Raw genomic sequence first — 19835 nt, 5'->3', positions numbered from 1 at the left:
TTATTTAAAAAACACAGTATACATGGATGGTATACATAAATGATTTAAAACAAAAAACACGAAAACTTTATATAAGAAGACAACATATAACTAAACAGAGGACTACCAGAACTAAAATAACTATATAACCAAAACCTGACAGTCTTATTCATATTGTATATGAAATTTTATATACAAAAGCAATTTCACCTGAACTAATGCATTACACACACCATGGTACTACGATTATATAAAATTTATATACAAAAACAATATCATATAAACTAATACATTGTACACTCAATGGTACTATGGTTATATAAAATAACTAACAGAAACCTGCATGACTCTTGAAATTGGAACATGGTGTTCTTTATTTTTGGTTTTGCATATATTGAAAAAGGAATCAAAATATGCAAAAATCCTTTAATAATTAACATAAGACTTTTACAGATCTAACATGTATGATTACATATGAGGAAACACTAAGACTCCTAATACCCCGACCAACCCCATATTTAGTTTCTCAAACTAATTATAAACCCACAAAAAATATACCTTACTTGTATACAGTGATATTAGCAAAGGTGCTTAATTGAACATCAACTGACTATATGCATCATAAATGATAAAAAAAAAAACACATGTGATATCACTGGGTGAGGGAACAACATCCCACAAAAGCTGCTGCCCGAGAAACTTGAATGTCCAAAGATTACAATATAGGACATTATACATCTCAACCCCATCCCCTCACAGCGGTGACCGCTACTACATATACAAAACATCTTAGGCAAATTAAACTTTTTGCCCTTCAACAAAAGTTTACAATCATCACCAAAAGGTCTACTTACGAACATTCTCCATAAAGGCCAGTATAACGTTGTACTTTTAGCGGTGATATCAGCCTGACATCCGCGTACAAATGACTAAACTAAACCTAACGGGAATCCCAGGAAAGACCCAACATACTTCACCAAGCCCCGGCCATAGTCGGGAACCAGTTCAGTCTTGCTAGAGGCTGGAACATATACTGAAATATTGCTTTTTATCTGTATCAAGATGCATGACCATTTTATGATTAATCCTAGATCTCAGTGCCACACAACGCCACAACCATACACACAGACACACGGTACCATTCATAATACATACACGTCACTCCCTAAAACCCGCCCTCTACCCTGAAGTCTTTAACATACCGTTTGGTGCTACCACGGGGGGAGTCCAGCCCCCCGTTGCCTTACCCCACCCCCAGTTGCAGCAACATTTGAACAGTAAGACTTCGATACTTTGAAGGAAAACTATTCTCCCAACTTCTACCATATATGAGTTTATTTCTGCAATACGTTCTGTAGATACCTGCCGCAATTGCCCTGATCCTAACTGATCCCCCGGTTTCTCGCATACCCCACGAGATATAGAGGAAATCAGCCACCACGTACATTATTGCTCTTCGTACCTCACTTGATACACCGCTAACGTCCAATGTTAAGGCCCGTAAGGTTGAAATACTTCCCCCACTAAGAAAATCTAAAACCCGCCCCAACCACGACCAAACTTTGTCCAAGGTATCACAAAAGTAGACAGCATGAAAAGCTGTTTCTTCGAGACCGCAATGCAAGCAATTCGCCTCCCTTACCAAACCCATCCTATTTAAGACCGATTTTGATGCTAAAATCCCCATGACAAATCTGTACACCAATTCACGAACCCTTGGTGCCAACTTAAGTTTACAAAATCCTTCCCATATTTCCCCCCAATTATACAGCGGAAAAACAGACAATCCCTGTACAATTTCCCCACGACAACATATGCTGACCATTTGCCCCACCCGGATCCGTTGCGCATTTCTCAACTTTAACAACAAACGCAGTATGTCCTCACACTCGATTAATCCCCTGCCGCTCCACCATTTACGCATTTCGATCATTACCCGACCCACCCGGATGCCCTTCTCACCGCCCGCCCTGAGGAACCACTGCTTTACATAGAGGGCCTTCACCCGTGGCCCCAAAGCCAATAGACCTAAACCCCCACGACGAACATGGGTCATGACAACCTCCCGACTTAACCAAGCTCTCCCGAAACCCCAAACATAACGTAAGACCCTTCTCTTCAGTTCCTGAATATCCATATCTCTTAAAGGGTACACCTCAGCCACACCCCATACCTTACTATAAACAAGTGTATTAACCACTACTGTCCTCTGTTGCAAAGAGACATCCCCAGCTCTTAACCCCCGAAGTCGATCTAAAGCCTTGTTAACCACCAATTCAGAGTTTACCCTTCGGCCCTCCCTCTCATCTGCCATGTACACGATACCACATATTCTAAGTTGCACCACGACTGACCACCCATACCTTTCGCCCAACCTCCCCCCCCACCCATGTACCCACCTCCAATAATTTCGATTTTGCCTTATTGACGCACATGCCAGACTCTGCCCCAAAAAACTCAACAATCCATCCCACGATCTGCAAATCCTCCTCCCCTTTTAACAAAATAGTGGTATCAACTACGTACCCGACTACACGCGCTGCATGGTCACTGCTCAGCGTTCCACGCCTCAAACCACCATCCACCAGCTCATAAAAGGGGTTTTGCATACAAGCAAAAAGCAGCTGGGAGAGGGGGCACCCTTGCCTCAAACCCTTTTCCATACGGACCGGGTGCCCCAATTTACCGTTTACCTGTACACGTACCATAGCCGAGACATACAAGGTATCAACCCATCTTACAATCCCCTCTCCAAAACCCTGCTTCAATAAAATAAGCCTCAATAAATCCCTATCAACACAGTCATAAGCATTTTGCCAGTCAAGCCCGAGGATACCCCCCCCCCTTGACATTCCTCCAAAAACTCCCTAATACGTACATGTCCATCCCTCATACTCCTACCTGGTATGCCTAGCTGTCCCTCGTGAATAACCGACCCCATAACCTTCCTCATTCTGTTTCCTAAAACTTTTGCAAAGATTTTATAGTCCGAGCACATAAGAGATATTGCTCTATATGCACTCAGACCCCTCCCCCCTCCCTTTTTGGGCACCAACACAACTACCCCCGTACTTTGTGACATACCTAACCTCCCCTCCATGAGCATGCAATTTAATACATCAGCCAAACAATGCTTTATACTTCCCCAATGCGCCCTATAAAAATCATTCGAAATGCCATCTATACCTGGTGCCTTTCCTTTACTCATACTAAAAATCGCCTCCTCTACCTCCCCCACTCGAATTCTACCTTCTAGTACCGTTCTATCCCTGTCACTAGTAACTTTTCTGAAATCCCTCCCCACCAGGCCACCCGCATGGGCCCCCCCTACTACCTGCCGTAGCTTTTCCTCAAACCATAGATCAGCATAAAAACTCATGCTGTCCATGGTGAGGAGTACTTGACCCGGCAGGTAACCACCCAAACCCCTGCATACTTCCAATTGCAAGAGAGACGTCGCCTGTTGTCTTACCCTAAATTTGCGCAAGACACAACCCGAAGGTTCGTCACCCCAGAGCACTTCTTCCATACCTGCTCTGACTCGAACCGCATTAAAACATTCATTGTAAATTTCTGCAAGTCGACTACGAAGATGTTCAATGTCGTCATACCTCCTACTCCCGCCCCCCACATAGTAATCATTTAGCTGCCCTTCCAGATAGTTTTGCAGCCCAAACCTCCACCTCGCCTCCTCTTTTCCCCGCTTCTTATAATAACTCGCTATTCAGGGTTTGGCACGCGTTTCCCACCATTCCAACAAACATTCACCTGCCCGTCGCGTTTCCCAGAGATTCTTCCACCAGTCCTGAAAAGCGGACCCATCCCCCTCCCCCTCCATTAGCTGTACGTTCAGTTTCCAATAACCTGGATAAACCCTGATCATTCCATCCCAGTCCAAGTCTGCTAGCACTGCACGGTGATCTGAAAACCCCACATCAAAGGTCTTTACGTGCCCAACTCTAATTCCTTGTGTTACATAAAGTCTATCCAGATGGGCCGCATAGCCCCTGCGAACGAACGTATGCTCCACCCCCCACCCAACCCGCCCCACCACATCATAAACCCTTACATCCCCCAGCAGATTCCGTAAGACAGGTAAAACGCACCCCGCCCCCCTCGGCTCAACATCGCCATGGTGGATAATGCAATTCCAATCCCCACCATGACGGTAATGAACGGCAAACCCCGAGTGTAAAACGTTAAAGCCTCCCTCACAAATTCTATTTTAACTTTAGTGTTGCTTTCCGCAGGCATGTAAACGCCAATAAAACAAACCCTCACCTCACCCCAGTACCCATCTACCCTCACCACCCTCCCACCTCCCCCCTCCTCCCATCTCAAGACACGCCAAGGGCTGGACTCCTTCACCGCTATAGCTACCCCACCCTTTTAAGTTTAATTTTAAAGAACTGCTAACATACATTCGGTAGCCTTTTAACTGTAACTCTCGCCCAAACTTATAATTGTGTTCTTGTATGAAACATACGTCCACAGCGTACCTGCGCAAGAACCACTCCATCCACACACACTTAAACTCGGCCCGCAGGCCATTTATATTGATGGTAACACACTTGAATTCACAAAAGGAGGTTTTCCTCTATGTTTGTGGGTCTTTCCCGTTCCCACACGTACATTACACTGACCTTCTTTGACCTTTGACTTCTCAAGGCTCCCCTCACCCCCCCGTGCCTTACCCATATGCTGGGCGCTTGCCGCAACCCTGTCTTCAAGAGGCGCCTCAGCCACTTTCGACCATAATTTCTTCCCTGGACGCTGTCCCGGTGTCAGTACCTCATCCATATCCGACACTCCTGCCGTCCGTTTGCGGGAACCACCTTCCAAACACATCTCCTCACCAGACGAAGCCTCCTGGTGGACTTCCACCACCACCTCATGCAACCGTGTCATTGTAGTCACGTCCAGGTCTCCCATATTTGGTGAATCATCCTTCACCACTTCTTGACACTCTGGTGGAACGTTCGGGCTATGCTCTGCCCCATCCAGGAGATCGTTTAGCACGTTCTCCAGCAAACTTTCCTGTGACAACTCCACAGGCTCCGTAGGCCCCACAGGTGGTGTGGGCACGTTTGTAGTCTCCACTGACAGGGTGGCACACACCATAGATCGCGTCTCCTCTTGTTGTACTTCCTCACTCCAAAGCTTAGGTCCTTGTTCAGGTGAGGGACCAGTCTCCAGATCAAAGGCTTCGGTTAGTAGAACCACAGGAGAAGGTTCCCGGATGCGTACAACCAGGCATCTGGAGCACTGAGCAGCCATATGGTCATACGAGTTGCATAACCTGCATGTCTTCCGTTGGCCTGCATAGTGAACAAAAACTTGGGTCCTGTAGTGTTCAAGATGAACGTAAGATGGAATCGGCTGTTTTAACGTCATCTTGAGGGTGCAGGAGCCTTCCGTGAGCCCCTCGTATGGGCCCTCCCTCCACACTCCCTTGGTTGCTGCATGTACCGTGCCGTATCTACCAAAAACTTTCCGAATAACATACTCCTCCGCCTCGAAAGGCACGTTCCTTACTTTGACCCAGGTGACGTATGTGGAGACGTCATGCAGGCAAACCTCTACGGCCAAATTCACCGCCATTTTCCTCTCTTGAAAAGCTTCCACAATCTTGGAGTAAAAGCCGGCATTTGCGAATTTTACAAAAAACCTCAACAACCCATTGAGACCCACACCATATAATTCCTCAGTGGGGATGCTGTAGACGTCACGAATAATGGTAGGCAACAAGACATGCATCGTTGCACCACTGAGAGAGCCACGAATGAATTCAACACAGACCGTGTTTACCCTTCTACCCTGACGATCCGCCATCTTGCGTACTGTAGTACACGGTTCGCCACCAGGTGTAAGCAGGAGCAGGCTCAGAAAGCGTCCTCTCAGCCCGCAGGGTGAGAGACGAATGGCATTCAAAGTTTATTCTCTATAAGGATTACAATGCTGAGTTTACAGAATTTGGCTATTGTGTGGTTTACATGTAGTAAAATAATGATTACAGAGTGTACCACTAGAACACCTAGCATGGCTAGGCATTTCGGGCAGACTTAGTTTAATTCTTAATTTTAAAATATTACAAATTATGAGGTAAGTTGGTATTATGGCTAAGTGACTAAATACTAGTTTGTGAGTTTAGCAATGTGAATGCTTTTGTTTTGGCACAGTACATAGTTTCAGTATTGAAGTATCACAGGATTTATTATTTTAAGATAGTTAATATTTCTGTTTATGGTCAAATGGGTGAGCGAGTGTAAGTGTGAACCACCAGGTGGTATTCGTGTAATTATTTGACGGGGTGTATCAGGGAGATAAGATGTTTTCTAATGGTAGTTTTGAAGGTGATGAATGTGTCTGCAGTTCTAGAGTTCTCAGGTAGGGTGTTCCAGATTTTAGGGCCTTTGACATACATTGAATTTTTGTAAAGGTTTAGTCGGACACGGGGAATATCGTAGAGATGTTTGTGTCTGGTGTTATGCCTGTGGGTTCTGTCACAACTATCAAGAAAGCATTTTAGGTCAAGGTTGATATTGGAGTTTAAGGTCCTGTAGATGAAGATCGCACAGTAGTAAGTGTGGATGTACTGAACAGGGAGTAAGTTTGGATCTATGAAGAGTGGGGGTGTGTGTTGCCAGGGATGGGATTTAGTGATTATTCTTACTGCAGCTTTTTGTTGGGTTATTGTTGGCTTTAGGTTCGTTCCACTACCTAACATTCAACATATATAACCAATAATAACTAATAATAAATATTTTTGCTGTCATTAAAGTGCTTGTTTAAGTCCGAAATGATTTTAAATTATCTATTTGAAGGAAATACAAGAAATATTTTCGACAATCAGTTTCTACATACCATGAGGTTGGCAGAACTGAAGCGACCATAACTATATTACTTAAATTATTTGAAAAAACTAATAAACAAAATAAACTAAATTAAAAATATGAATAAAAATAAAAAACTTTACAATATTTTACATATATTCTATATATTCACCGCCAAATATACAAAGATATTACAAGCACCTTAATTAAGATTTTTTTTTTTTAAATATACAGTATACATGCATATCACACATTGACGTAATCACAATACATGAAACCATTTATAAGAAAACATCCTTATAACTAACGGATGACAACCTGCCCCTGAACATACATAACAAAATTGCTACTAGCCAAAACTGACATTAGTATTCATATATTTTATGAAAACTGTATATACAAAAGTTTTTATATATAAACGAATGCTTTGGCCTCTTACTGTACATTGTAATATTAGCATTTTATGTGCTTAAACATTCTGTAGCTATTCATCCTCTAATTTTGTATGTTTTATTTAGAGCACAGGTATACAATATACATGTAAATCATACATAATTAACTGAAATCACAAAACATGAAGCTATATATAAGAAATACACCATCCTTGTAACTAAACGATTTACTACCCACACCTGAACATACGTGACAAAAAAAAGCTACAAAACTTGCATGTATAAACTCTGTATATATAACTGTAAACTATACATGAAAAACTTGCATCAAGAACATAGCACTTAACAAAAACAGTACCAGGGTTGTGACCTAAATTAATATAAACTTTAAATGTACTAAAACCAAACATATATAAATTTTTACATAAAACAAAGTGACATTAAACAATAAGTTGATATATGCCTCCTCTCACCACACACAAGGTACACAGTATGAACAGTTTGGAAAATAACCCCTTAATCCGTATGTGTGTATATAATCCTACCTCATTAACCTCCAATCAGAGATGAGCACTTAATAGGGCAACGTTCAATGCTGTCTCCTATAACACAAAACATTCTATTACACCCCCCTCTTCCCCCTCATTTAGGCAACCACCACTGTCTCTCGGCAGCATACATTACCCTGTCACTCAGTCTCCCAGCTTTACATGAGCATATAAGCCTGTCACATCGCAACAGTATCTCAATCACAACAAACCACACCCAAGCATTCTTACTGCATACATGCTTACAATACTTCTAAACAATAATATATACCTCAACCCTCGTACATAGGTGTGATGGTAAGTGACCAAGCATAGCAAGGCGTTATATACACAGAGGGTAATACAGTCATCATCCTGTGAGACACGTATGCAAAAATATAAACCTAAAATCCCCACTGTCAAACTGGATCACACACTTAATCCAGCTAGCATCACACGTACCTCCTAACACCTCCTACCCACACTGAACCTTCCCTCGTTTACATCTAAGCCATACACCCACTTGTTCTATCTAGGCTGGAATATTGCTGCACACTAACAACACATTTCAAGGCAGGTGAAATTGCTGACCTAGAAAATGTACAGAGAACCTTCACGGCGCGCATAACGGAGATAAAACACCTCAATTACTGGGAGCGCTTGAGGTTCCTAAAACTGTATTCCCTGGAATGCAGGCGGGAGAGATACATGATTATATGCACCTGGAAAATCCTAGAGGGACTAGTACCGAACTTGCAAACGAAAATCACTCACTACGAAAGCAAAAGACTTGGCAGACGATGCAACATCCCCCCAATGAAAAGCAGGGGTGTCACTAGCACGTTAAGAGACCATACAATAAATGTCAGGGGCCCGAGACTGTTCAACTGCCTCCCAGCATACATAAAGGGGATTACCAACAGACCCCTGGCAGTCTTCAAGCTGGCACTGGACAAGCACCTAAAGTCGGTTCCTGACCAGCCGGGCTGTGGCTCGTACGTTGGTTTGCGTGCAGCCAGTAGTAACAGCCTGGTTGATCAGGCTCTGATCCACCAGGAGGACTGGTCACAGACCGGGCCGCGGGGGCGTTGACCCCGGAACTCTCTCCAGGTAAACTCCAGGTAAACACCCACACCACACACACACACACACACACACACACACACACACACACACACACACACACACAAGGACACACACGCACACACGCACACACACACACACACACACTCCCGACGGCGAGCCCACTGGAACCCCGGATGACATTCCCAATCCTTGCCCCAGCTATGACAACCCCCCCCCCCACTACAAATCGAGTAAGATCCCAATAGTTAAACCACGATAACCTACGGGGAAGGCTCCCTCCCACCGCGATCCATATATTTCCCTATTCCTGCAAACCGTCCTATAAAAAGTAGCTGCCAGTACCCGTTTCCTCACAACCCAATCCCCATTCCCACGCATACCCCATGACACGTACACAAAATCTTCCATTAAGTATGTCAATGCTCGTTGTGTACTCTCTGGCACCCCTCCCACATCCAAAACGAGCGCTCTCAACACCAGTACGACCCCCTCCCACTAGCCTCACTATCTTACTCATCCAATCCCTAACATTCCCCAAACATTCGCAAAAATACACCGCATGATATGCCGTATCCTCGCCACCACAAACTCCACACCTACTCTCCTCTACTATTCGCCTTGCCTGCAGGACTGCTCCTGATGGCAAAATGCCGTGCAGGAAACGGAACATAACCTCCCGCACCCGAGGTCCGAGCTTCAACTTAGGAAAACGACACCAAATATCTCCCCATCCATACATGGGGTATATTCCCTCCACCGGCACCACCACCCGGCTCCCAATTACTCTCGCCAAAACCCTTATGCGAATCTTGCCAGGCTCCCGTAGGACCATGAGGGTGCGCAGCACCTCCTCACATTCCCTCAACTCTGCACCCACATAATACCTCTGCACTCCCTCATACAGAAGCTTTAACCCCCCACACCCAACTCGTGCATACTCCCTTCATAAGAAAACGCATTTTACCCATAGATCCAATAACCCTAACCCCCCCTGATGTACCGGCAGCATTACCACCTCCCTCCTCAGCCAATCACACCCAGACCCCCATATAAACCTAAACACCTGCTTTAAGATTCTTGTAATTCCTTGTCTCGTTAAGGGGTAAACTGCCGCCACGTGCCAAACTTTACTGTACTGTAACGTGTTTACCACGATGGCCCTCTGCAACAATGTCAAATGATATGGGTGCAAACTCCCCAATCTATGCTGCACCCGTTCCACGATACGCTCTGAGTTCACCTCTCTCGACCGCATTTGATTCTCCATAAACACTATTCCACATATCTTTAAGCTATCCACCACCCTCCACTCCCCACCAGCATCCCAATCCTCCTGCCAGTTCCAATTTCCCAACTTTAATAAGGAAGATTTCTCCACATTAACCCTCATCCCTGTAGCCTCCCCAAACGTATGAATGGCCTCTCCCACCTCTCTCAAACTATTTCCCTCCCTCACAAGTACCGTCGTGTCGTCGACGTATCCTACGATCCCAGGCCCACACCCCACCTCCCCTGTCCCCACCCCCCCACAGATACGTGCCTCAATGAGTCTGTAAAATAGGTCTTGAACACAGGCAAACAGGATTTGAGATAGTGGACATCCTTGCCTGAGGCCCCGCCCCATACACACTGCTTCCCCTATGCGACCATTAATTTGCACATGCACCCACGCCCCTCGATACAATGTCTCCACCCATTCCACAACTTCTTCCTCAAATCCCTGCTTTAGAAGGATCTGCCGCAATGCCTCCTGTTCCAAATGGTCATATACTCCCTGCCAATCCAAAGCAAGTAAGCCCCCCCCTTTCCCCCCAAACCCTCCACAAACCCCTTAATACGTCCATGGCCCTCGACCATAGATCTGCCAGGCAACCCATATTGCCCTCCAGATACGACATGCCCCACAACACATTTCAGGCGATTTCCCAGTATTTTAGCAAACAATTTATAATCCGCACAAAGTAAAGATATCGCCCGATAATCCTTGAGGGTATTCTGGACCTCTCCCTTTGGGACCAGAACAACCACTGATGTGGCTTGCAAATTCCCCAACACTCCCTTCTCCTTCATGATATTCATCAACTCCACCAGGAATCCACGCATTAACTTCCAATTCTGTAGGTAAAATTCACAGGGTAATCCATCAATCCCCAGAGCCTTTCCTGTATGCATACTCACCAATGCCCGCCAAACCTCGCCCTCATCTATCTCCCCACCCAGCGCTACTCGATCACTACACCCCAATGAACATGGCACTAGCTCGCAGACACTATGCAATGCTGCACCTCCCACTGCACTACGTCCCAAATACTGCTCATACCATCCACATAACCACTCATCCCCTCAGTCGTCCTCAACACTTGCCCCTCACGATAATCCCCCACTTCAGAGTGGACGATTAACCTACCAACCTCAGTGGCCGTCCGACGTCGCTGCTGACCCCGTAAAATGCATGCCGACGGTCGATCGCCCCATAACACCTCCTCAAACCCCCCTGCACATGCACCACATTAAACCATTAATTTTGCAGCTCACAAATCCTTCCCTTCAACGTTTCTATCTCCTCTACAGGATATACTCCCCTGTGCCCACCTCTCCCATAGCAATCCCTCGACCTACCCTCTAGGTACTGAAGGAGCCCATATGATTGTTGCATTATGTGTTTCCCCTCCCTCACATAAAACTTACGATTCATGCCTTAGCCACTCCGTCCCACCACCCCAGTAAATCCTCTATGCCCCACCTTTCCTCACTGAGCTCTGCCCACAACGTCTCAAATCCTCCCTGCCCCTCCTCATCACCCAGGATCCTCGTGTTTAGTTTCCAATAACTCTTACACCTGGCCAGCCCATCCCACCCCAGGTCTACCACAACCGCCCTGTGATCTGAATATTCCACCTCCACCATATGCAAGGACTCCACTCTTACCCGCTTTGTGATGTACACCCGATCTAGCCTCGCCGCATATCCATGTCTAACAAAAGTGTGCTCCACCTCCCAAGCCCCAACCCCAAATACATCACGTAGACACACATCTCTTAGAAGATCACCTAGGATAGTTGAAAAATGCCCTGCCCCACGTGGCTCAACGTCTGCCCTACGAATAACACAATTCCAATCCCCTCCCACAATAGCAACAGGTGGTAAAGAACGGAAAGAATAAACAAGCTCATCCCTCACGAAATCCGCTTTCAGACGTGCATCACTCTCTGCGGGTGTGTACACACACACTAATGCCACTCGCTCGCCCATCCACCATCCATCCACTCTGATAATACGCCCCTCGCCCCCCCTTCACTTCTACTAACCACAAATGGGCTCCCCTCCCGGAGTAGGACTCCCACCCCTCCCTTCAAGCGTCCCGTCTGCATCACAAAAACCCTATAACCATTCACCTCCAATACACGCCCCACCTTGATATTGTGCTCTTGCACAAATACAACATCCACTCTATGCCAGCACAAGAAACTTGCAAACCACGCACGCTTCACATCCTGACACAAACCATTAATGTTAACTGTCATACACCTTAGGCCAGCGGTGATTTCTTCCCCCTGTGCTTTGACACCTTCCTAACAATGCCTCCATGTCCTTTTGAACCTCCTTTATGCATGTCTCTACTGGCAGCCTTAACCCCTCCCCGGTCCAGCTCCGGGTCCAAAGTCCCCGAGGGGCCACCACCACCACCTTGCTGGTCCTCTGTGCTGGAGTCAGGACATCATCTGAATCCGATGTCACAGCCTCATGCTTGCACATGACTCCACCTGTTTCCATCCTCACCTCCTGTGATATCTCACGGTGAACCTCCACCTCCACCACATGTCCAACCTTCCCACCCTCTGGGCGCATTGCCCCATGAGACACCACCAAGTCGATGGGCTCATTTTGCTGTCCACACAGGTCTGCAGCATTCCTCACATCAGCCCTCGTCACCGACTCACCCTCCCCATCGGACTGGGGAAACAGCGAGGTGAGCACAGTGTCTATGACCTCGTCGATGGCTTCCTCCGCCGAACCATACTGTCCCCCACCATCAGGCAAAATGGGTCCCACAGGGCCCCCAGCCACAGGGGCCGTCAGGTCCACACCCGCCACTGCCTCTGCTTGCTCCACCTCCTCACTCCACAGACGACCAGGCCCACGTCCTTCCTGTAGCTCCAGAGCACGTCCAACTTGCCCAGATTCCCCTGCGGCAGTACATTCTAGGATAGGATAGGATAGGATTTCGTTCGGATTTTTAACCCCGGAGGGTTAGCCACCCAGGATAACCCAAGAAAGTCAGTGCGTCATCGAGGACTGTCTAACTTATTTCCATTGGGGTCCTTAATCTTGTCCCCCAGGATGCGACCCACACCAGTCGACTAACGCCCAGGTACCTATTTGCTGCTAGGTGAACAGGGCAACAGGTGTAAGGAAACGTGTCGAAATGTTTCCACCCGCCGGGAATCGAACCCGGGCAGTCCATGTGTGAAGCGTGAGCTTTAGCCACCAGGCCACTGGGCCACCATGAAGTCGAGTCTGTTGTTCACAATATGCAGCAATTTGATCATAACCACCACAACGCCTGCAGGTCCTACGTTGCCCAGCATAGGACACCATGAGCTGAGTCCTGAAGGCCTCCAATATAACATATGACGGTATGGGGTGCCGTATCGTCATTTTCAGTGAAAACGTGCCCTCTGGGTATCCCACGTATGCACCTTCCGCCCACTTGCCGGGCTGTGCCAGGTGAACGGTCCCGTAGTCCTTGGAAACATTGCGTATGTCTGTTTCATCAGCCTCAAATGGTACATTTCGCACTCTAACCCATGTATAATGCCTGGAGACGTCATGAAGGCGGACACTCACCATAGAATTGACGTCCAGTAGTACATCCTGGTATTTTTCTACCAGCCTCTCATAGACGCCGGTGTTCAACAATTTAACAAACACCCTGTATGCGCCATTAAGTGCTACACCATACAATTCTTCATCCTGTATACCATACGTATCCCGGATGATTAATGGCAACAGTACAGGAGCAGCTTGCGGTGAAATCGCCCCGCGAACCAGCTGGATGCCCACAGTATTTACCCTCCTCCTTACACTCTGCGCCATATTGGAAAAAACAGGAAGTCTTCCAATCGCCGAGAGAGGGCAGCAGGAGTACGTCTGCTCACACTAACAGACGAGCAGAGAATATTCCAAAAATAGAATTCATAAGCCCAGTACACCATATGAAATGCTCAACATTCCGACAGTTGCTATATACACTTGGAGTCACCTAGGATGTGGCCACATATGTCATCCTAGTACAAAAATGCACTAAAAGACATGCTATAATAAATCATATACCACTATCTCCTCCACCACAATAGATATTATATAATTACATAGCTAGACCTATAGTATATATGTTTAGGAACATATTTCATAATACTTAAAACATTATAACAAAATAATAATACAAAACATGCGTGTCAGCGTGCCTCGTTGTGCTCCGTGTTTTCTCGTGTTTTCACGGTCGCTCTTACGTGCTAGAACTTTAATTTGTGCCATCAATCCTATACGATACATCCCTCTAGCGCCTGGAACCAATCTTGGGCGGAAAACATTATATACTGAGTCAAAAAAGGAGAATTAGTGTGCACTACCTGGCAGAGTTTACTGCCAGAGGGGAATCATAGGCCTGGGTGCCGTGTGCAAAATAATAATAATAGAACTTTTCTTTGTAAGAGGAAAGAAAGTCTCCCTGATAACATCGTGTATACACAGTGTATAGTGTATACTACAGTGGCTCCCTAGTATATTGATGATAAAGGCTAAAGTGTCATTTGAAAACAGGTGAATTTGTAAATGAAGTGATAAGCCTACAGAAGCAGGTGCCAGAAGTCGCCAGAAACTTAACACAGGTCAGCTGTTTTAATAATCTTCCTGGCCTGCTAGTGTACCTCACATATAATCTAGTGATACCAGTGAATAGCAGAATACAGTGTTGTAGTAGCAACTAACCAGTATTATAATGGTACTTAGTGGAGTGGAGTGACTTTCATTAGTTTCTTTTTTCTTGAAATACCAGACGTATACTATGAATTTCATATAACCTGTAGTTACCAGCGGTCGCAATATACACAACGAGAAGCAATTATTACTACAGAAAAAGCGTCCTTCCTCCAAAATTTCCACCAGTCAACTATAGTGATAATATAGCATTTATTGTGGTGGAGACGAAAAAAACCTAGAAAAGCTAGATACAGCGATTGATAAACAAGGGTTGAGGTCGACCGTTCGTCATTGTAGGAGCAGCCAGCAATCACCGGTTCTTCAACATGCAAGTTATACTTTTGTATCAATCAAATCACATATTACTCGGGTAGATAATTTCCAGTAGATCCTTCATGTGTTAGCCCAAATCACCGACCAGTATGTTTTAAATAAGTGACCCACTGATCAGATCAGACTGGTTCCGAACCCTTGACTGGTCCGAACCCTTGACTGGTTTCAAACAGATTCGTTGGACAATAAAGCAGACTGTAAACGGATGGGGTTGTAGGCGCCCTTATCAAACACAAACAATAAATATAAACCAGGAACATACATGGTAAGCTGTCCAATATACAAGTACAGTTAGAAATACAAATACAAATAGCAAGAGCTTCATTTAAGGAGGTTATTAATAGAGTATTCAAGAGGTTGCTAATATAATTACAGTAAATCAACCATTCAAATCATTATGAAGCTCTGTGTAGTCTGCAGTCAATCAAACAAACGGGCTTCCACATGGATAAATTGCCATTTTTGTGGAAATTGGTGTCACGCCCCTTGTGCAGATATCCAAGAACTAGCTACAAGCAGTATTAAAACAGGGAAGTGTTTTTGGGTATGTCCAAATGAGATAAATCTGTGGACTAAAATCACAAGGGTATTAAAAGAGGATAACATCAAAGCTGCTTTCATAGAAAACCTGGAAGCTTTCTACAACAGATGGGAACATAAAAAGTCTGGGCTGAATGGTACTGCCCTTGATACTGGCCATGTAGTCAGAAACTGTAAGGCTGGAGGTGATGCCCTGGTAGTCAGTAAATGTGGGGCTGATAGTGCTGTCCTGGGAGACAGTAATGGTGAAGCTGGAGATTTTGTCCAGGTAGTTGGGAACTATACGCAGGAAGGAATACATATAAATGACCTCATAGGGGACAGGAGCCGTAGTGGGGAAACAAGTGTAGTCAAAGATAAGATAAAACCAATATTGCAAACTAGAAATACCACAGGAAATAGCAAACAAGAGGACTCCACTAGCAATAGTGAGGATATATTACCAAAAACAACTGGTGGGAGCTCCATTGTTGGTGCTAGGGAGGATAGGAATAAGACAGGTAAACATGCACCAACAGGGAATACAGTCACAGAAACCCAAGGCAAACGGAAACCAAGCCTGTGCACATACTATGCACTTGGTATCTGCAGACATGGGAAATCTGGAAAAACAGACGGGATGTGCAACTATGACCACCCTAGAAAATGTCGTGCCCATATGACAACAGGAAAATGCAAACTCCCTTCCTGAAAGCTTTTTCACCCTGAAATGTGTACCTCTTCAGTACAGGAAAGTCTGTGCTGTAACTTAAATTGCCAGGCACACCATCTAAAGGGGACAAAAAGATACAAAACATCCAGGCCATGGGAAAACCTGGGTAGCCACAGCCACTCAAGAGGGAGAGGTTTTTTAGTGCCAGGAAGGAAAAAAAAACTGGCAGGAAATGGCAGAAATCGTACACCAAATCCAGTCATTCCTGGAGTGGAACCACAGTCGATGGCCTCCACTCCAAACCAACAGATACAGATACTAATGCAATACCACCAGTCCGATGACATTCTTCTTTGCAAATATACAGGGTCTAAAGCCAGCAACAAACAACAAAATACCTTTCATCTGTGGACTGCTTGCAGAGGCAAAGACAATGTTCGCGGCTTTCACTGAGACCCACATAAAGGATCACTTGGACAACGAAATATGGATCCCAGGTTACAACGTATACAGATGTGACAGAGTGAACAGGCAAAAGGGGGGGGGTTGGCCTTTACATTGCAGAGTCACTTGTTTGCACAGAACTGCTTAATGCCTCAAATGATGTAGTGGAAGTTTTAGCAGTAATGGTCGAGAACCAAAACCTAGTCATTGTGGTAGTCTACAAGCCTCCGGATGCAACATCCCAGCAATTCCAGGAACAGCTGTTAAAAATTGACCACTGTCTGGAAAATCTTCCAGCTCCTGCACCCAACATCTTGCTCCTGGGGGATTTCAACTTAAGGCACCTAAAATGGAGGAATATAGCAAATAATATTGTTGCAGTAATAACACCAGGAGGCAGCTCTGATGAAAACTCACACTCACACGAGCTTTTAAATCTCTGCACAAAATTCAATTTAAACCAGCAAATAATAGAGCCTACTAGACTGGAGAATACACTAGACCTCATCTTCACTAACAATGATGATCTGATAAGAAATGTCACCATATCAAAAAAATATACTCAGATCACAACATAATTGAGGTTCAGACATGTATGCGTGGACCCCCAGACCGACATAATGAGACTAGTCACGAGGGAGCATTCACCAAATTCAACTTCAATAACAAAAACATAAAGTGGGACCAAGTAAACCAAGTCCTAACCGACATAAGCTGGGAGGATATACTAAGCAACACAGACCCCAACTTATGCCTAGAACAGATTAACTTGGTGGCACTCGATGTATGCACAAGGCTTATTCCTCTAAGAAAAAGGAGGAGTAGATGCAAAATAGAAAGAGACAGGCGCTCCCTTTACAGGCGACGGAAAAGAATAACAGAGCGGCTAAAAGAGGTCAATATATCTGAAATGCGTAGGGAGACACTGGTCAGAGAAATAGCAAGCATCGAACTTAAGCTAAAGGAATCTTATAGGAATCAAGAATCGCGGGAAGAACTAAAAGCCATAAATTAAATCGAAAGAAACCCAAAGTATTTCTTCTCCTATGCCAAATCAAAGTCGAGAACAACGTCCAGTGTTGGGTTCCTACTTAAACAAGATGGGTCCTACACAGATGATAGCAAGGAAATGAGTGAGCTACTCAAGTCCCAATATGACTCAGTTTTTAGCAAGCCGCTAGCTAGACTTAGAGTCGAAGATCAAAATGAATTTTTTATGAGAGAGCCACAGAATTTGGTTAACACAAGCCTATCCGATGTTATCCTGACGCCAAATGACTTCGAACAGGCGATAAATGACATGCCCATGCACTCTGCCCCAGGGCCAGACTCATGGAACTCCGTGTTCATCAAGAACTGCAAGAAGCCCCTATCACGAGCCTTTACCATCCTATGGAGAGGGAGCATGGACACGAGGGTCGTCCCACAGTTACTAAAAACAACAGACATAGCCCCACTCCACAAAAGGGGCAGTAAAGCAACAGCAAAGAACTACAGACCAATAGCACTAACATCCCATATCATAAAAATCTTTGAAAGGGTCCTAAGAAGCAAGATCACCACCCATCTAGAAACCCATCAGTTACACAACCCAGGGCAACATGGGTTTAGAACAGGTCGCTCCTGTCTGTCTCAACTATTGGATCACTACGACAAGGTCCTAGATGCACTAGAAGACAAAAAGAATGCAGATGTAATATATACAGACTTTGCAAAAGCCTTCGACAAGTGTGACCATGGCGTAATAGCGCACAAAATGCGTGCTAAAGGAATAACAGGAAAAGTCGGTCGATGGATCTATAATTTCCTCACTAACAGAACACAGAGAGTAATAGTCAACAGAATAAAGTCCGAGGCAGCTACGGTGAAAAGCTCTGTTCCATAAGGCACAGTACTCGCTCCCATCTTGTTCCTCATCCTCATATCCTCATCCTCATAGCCACACCTGCAAGACACATAGCCACACCCTGGAAGACACATAGCCACACCCTGCAAGACACATAGCCACACCCTGCAACACACATAGCCACACCCTGCAAGACACATAGCCACACCCTGCAAGACACATAGCCACACCCTGCAAGACACATAGCCACACCCTGCAACACACATAGCCACACCCTGCAAGACACATAGCCACACCCTGCAAGACACATAGCCACACCCTGCAAGACACATAGCCACACCCTGCAAGACACATAGCCACACCCTGTAAGACACATAGCCACACCCTGCAAGACACATAGCCACACCCTGCAAGACACATAGCCACACCCTGCAACACACATAGCCACACCCTGCAACACACATAGCCACACCCTGCAACACACATAGCCACACCCTGCAAGACACATAGCCACACCCTGCAAGACACATAGCCACACCCTGCAAGACACATAGCCACACCCTGCAAGACACATAGCCACACCCTGCAAGACACATAGCCACACCTCTGCAAGACACATAGCCACACCCTGCAAGACACATAGCCACACCCTGCAAGACACATAGCCACACCCTGCAACACACATAGCCACACCCTGCAAGACACATAGCCACACCCTGCAACACACATAGCCACACCCTGCAACACACATAGCCACACCCTGCAAGACACATAGTCACACCCTGCAAGACACATAGCCACACCCTGCAAGACACATAGCCACACCCTGCAAGACACATAGCCACACCCTGCAAGACACATAGGTACACCCTGCAAGACACATAGCCACACCCTGCAAGACACATAGCCACACCCTGCAAGACACATAGCCACACTCTGCAAGACACATAGCCACACCCCTGCAAGACACATAGCCACACCCTGCAAGACACATAGCCACACCCTGCAAGACACATAGCCACACCCTGCAACACACAGTAAGTACATTTGTTAAAAATTATACATTAGCATAATAAGAACCTTCACAGTCATCTTGCATACAAGAGGCTCACAGTCACATAATGTACCAGACTTCATACCTTCATACCATCGCTGCCAGGGCCCTAATTCGCTCCCCCACCGGCGCTCTCCGTAAAACCCACGACGTATACACGAAGTCGG

Source organism: Cherax quadricarinatus, unplaced genomic scaffold, assembly GCF_038502225.1.
Source record: "Cherax quadricarinatus isolate ZL_2023a unplaced genomic scaffold, ASM3850222v1 Contig1787, whole genome shotgun sequence".
Classification (NCBI taxonomy): domain Eukaryota; kingdom Metazoa; phylum Arthropoda; class Malacostraca; order Decapoda; family Parastacidae; genus Cherax; species Cherax quadricarinatus.
Note: the sequence above shows the minus strand (reverse complement) of the source record.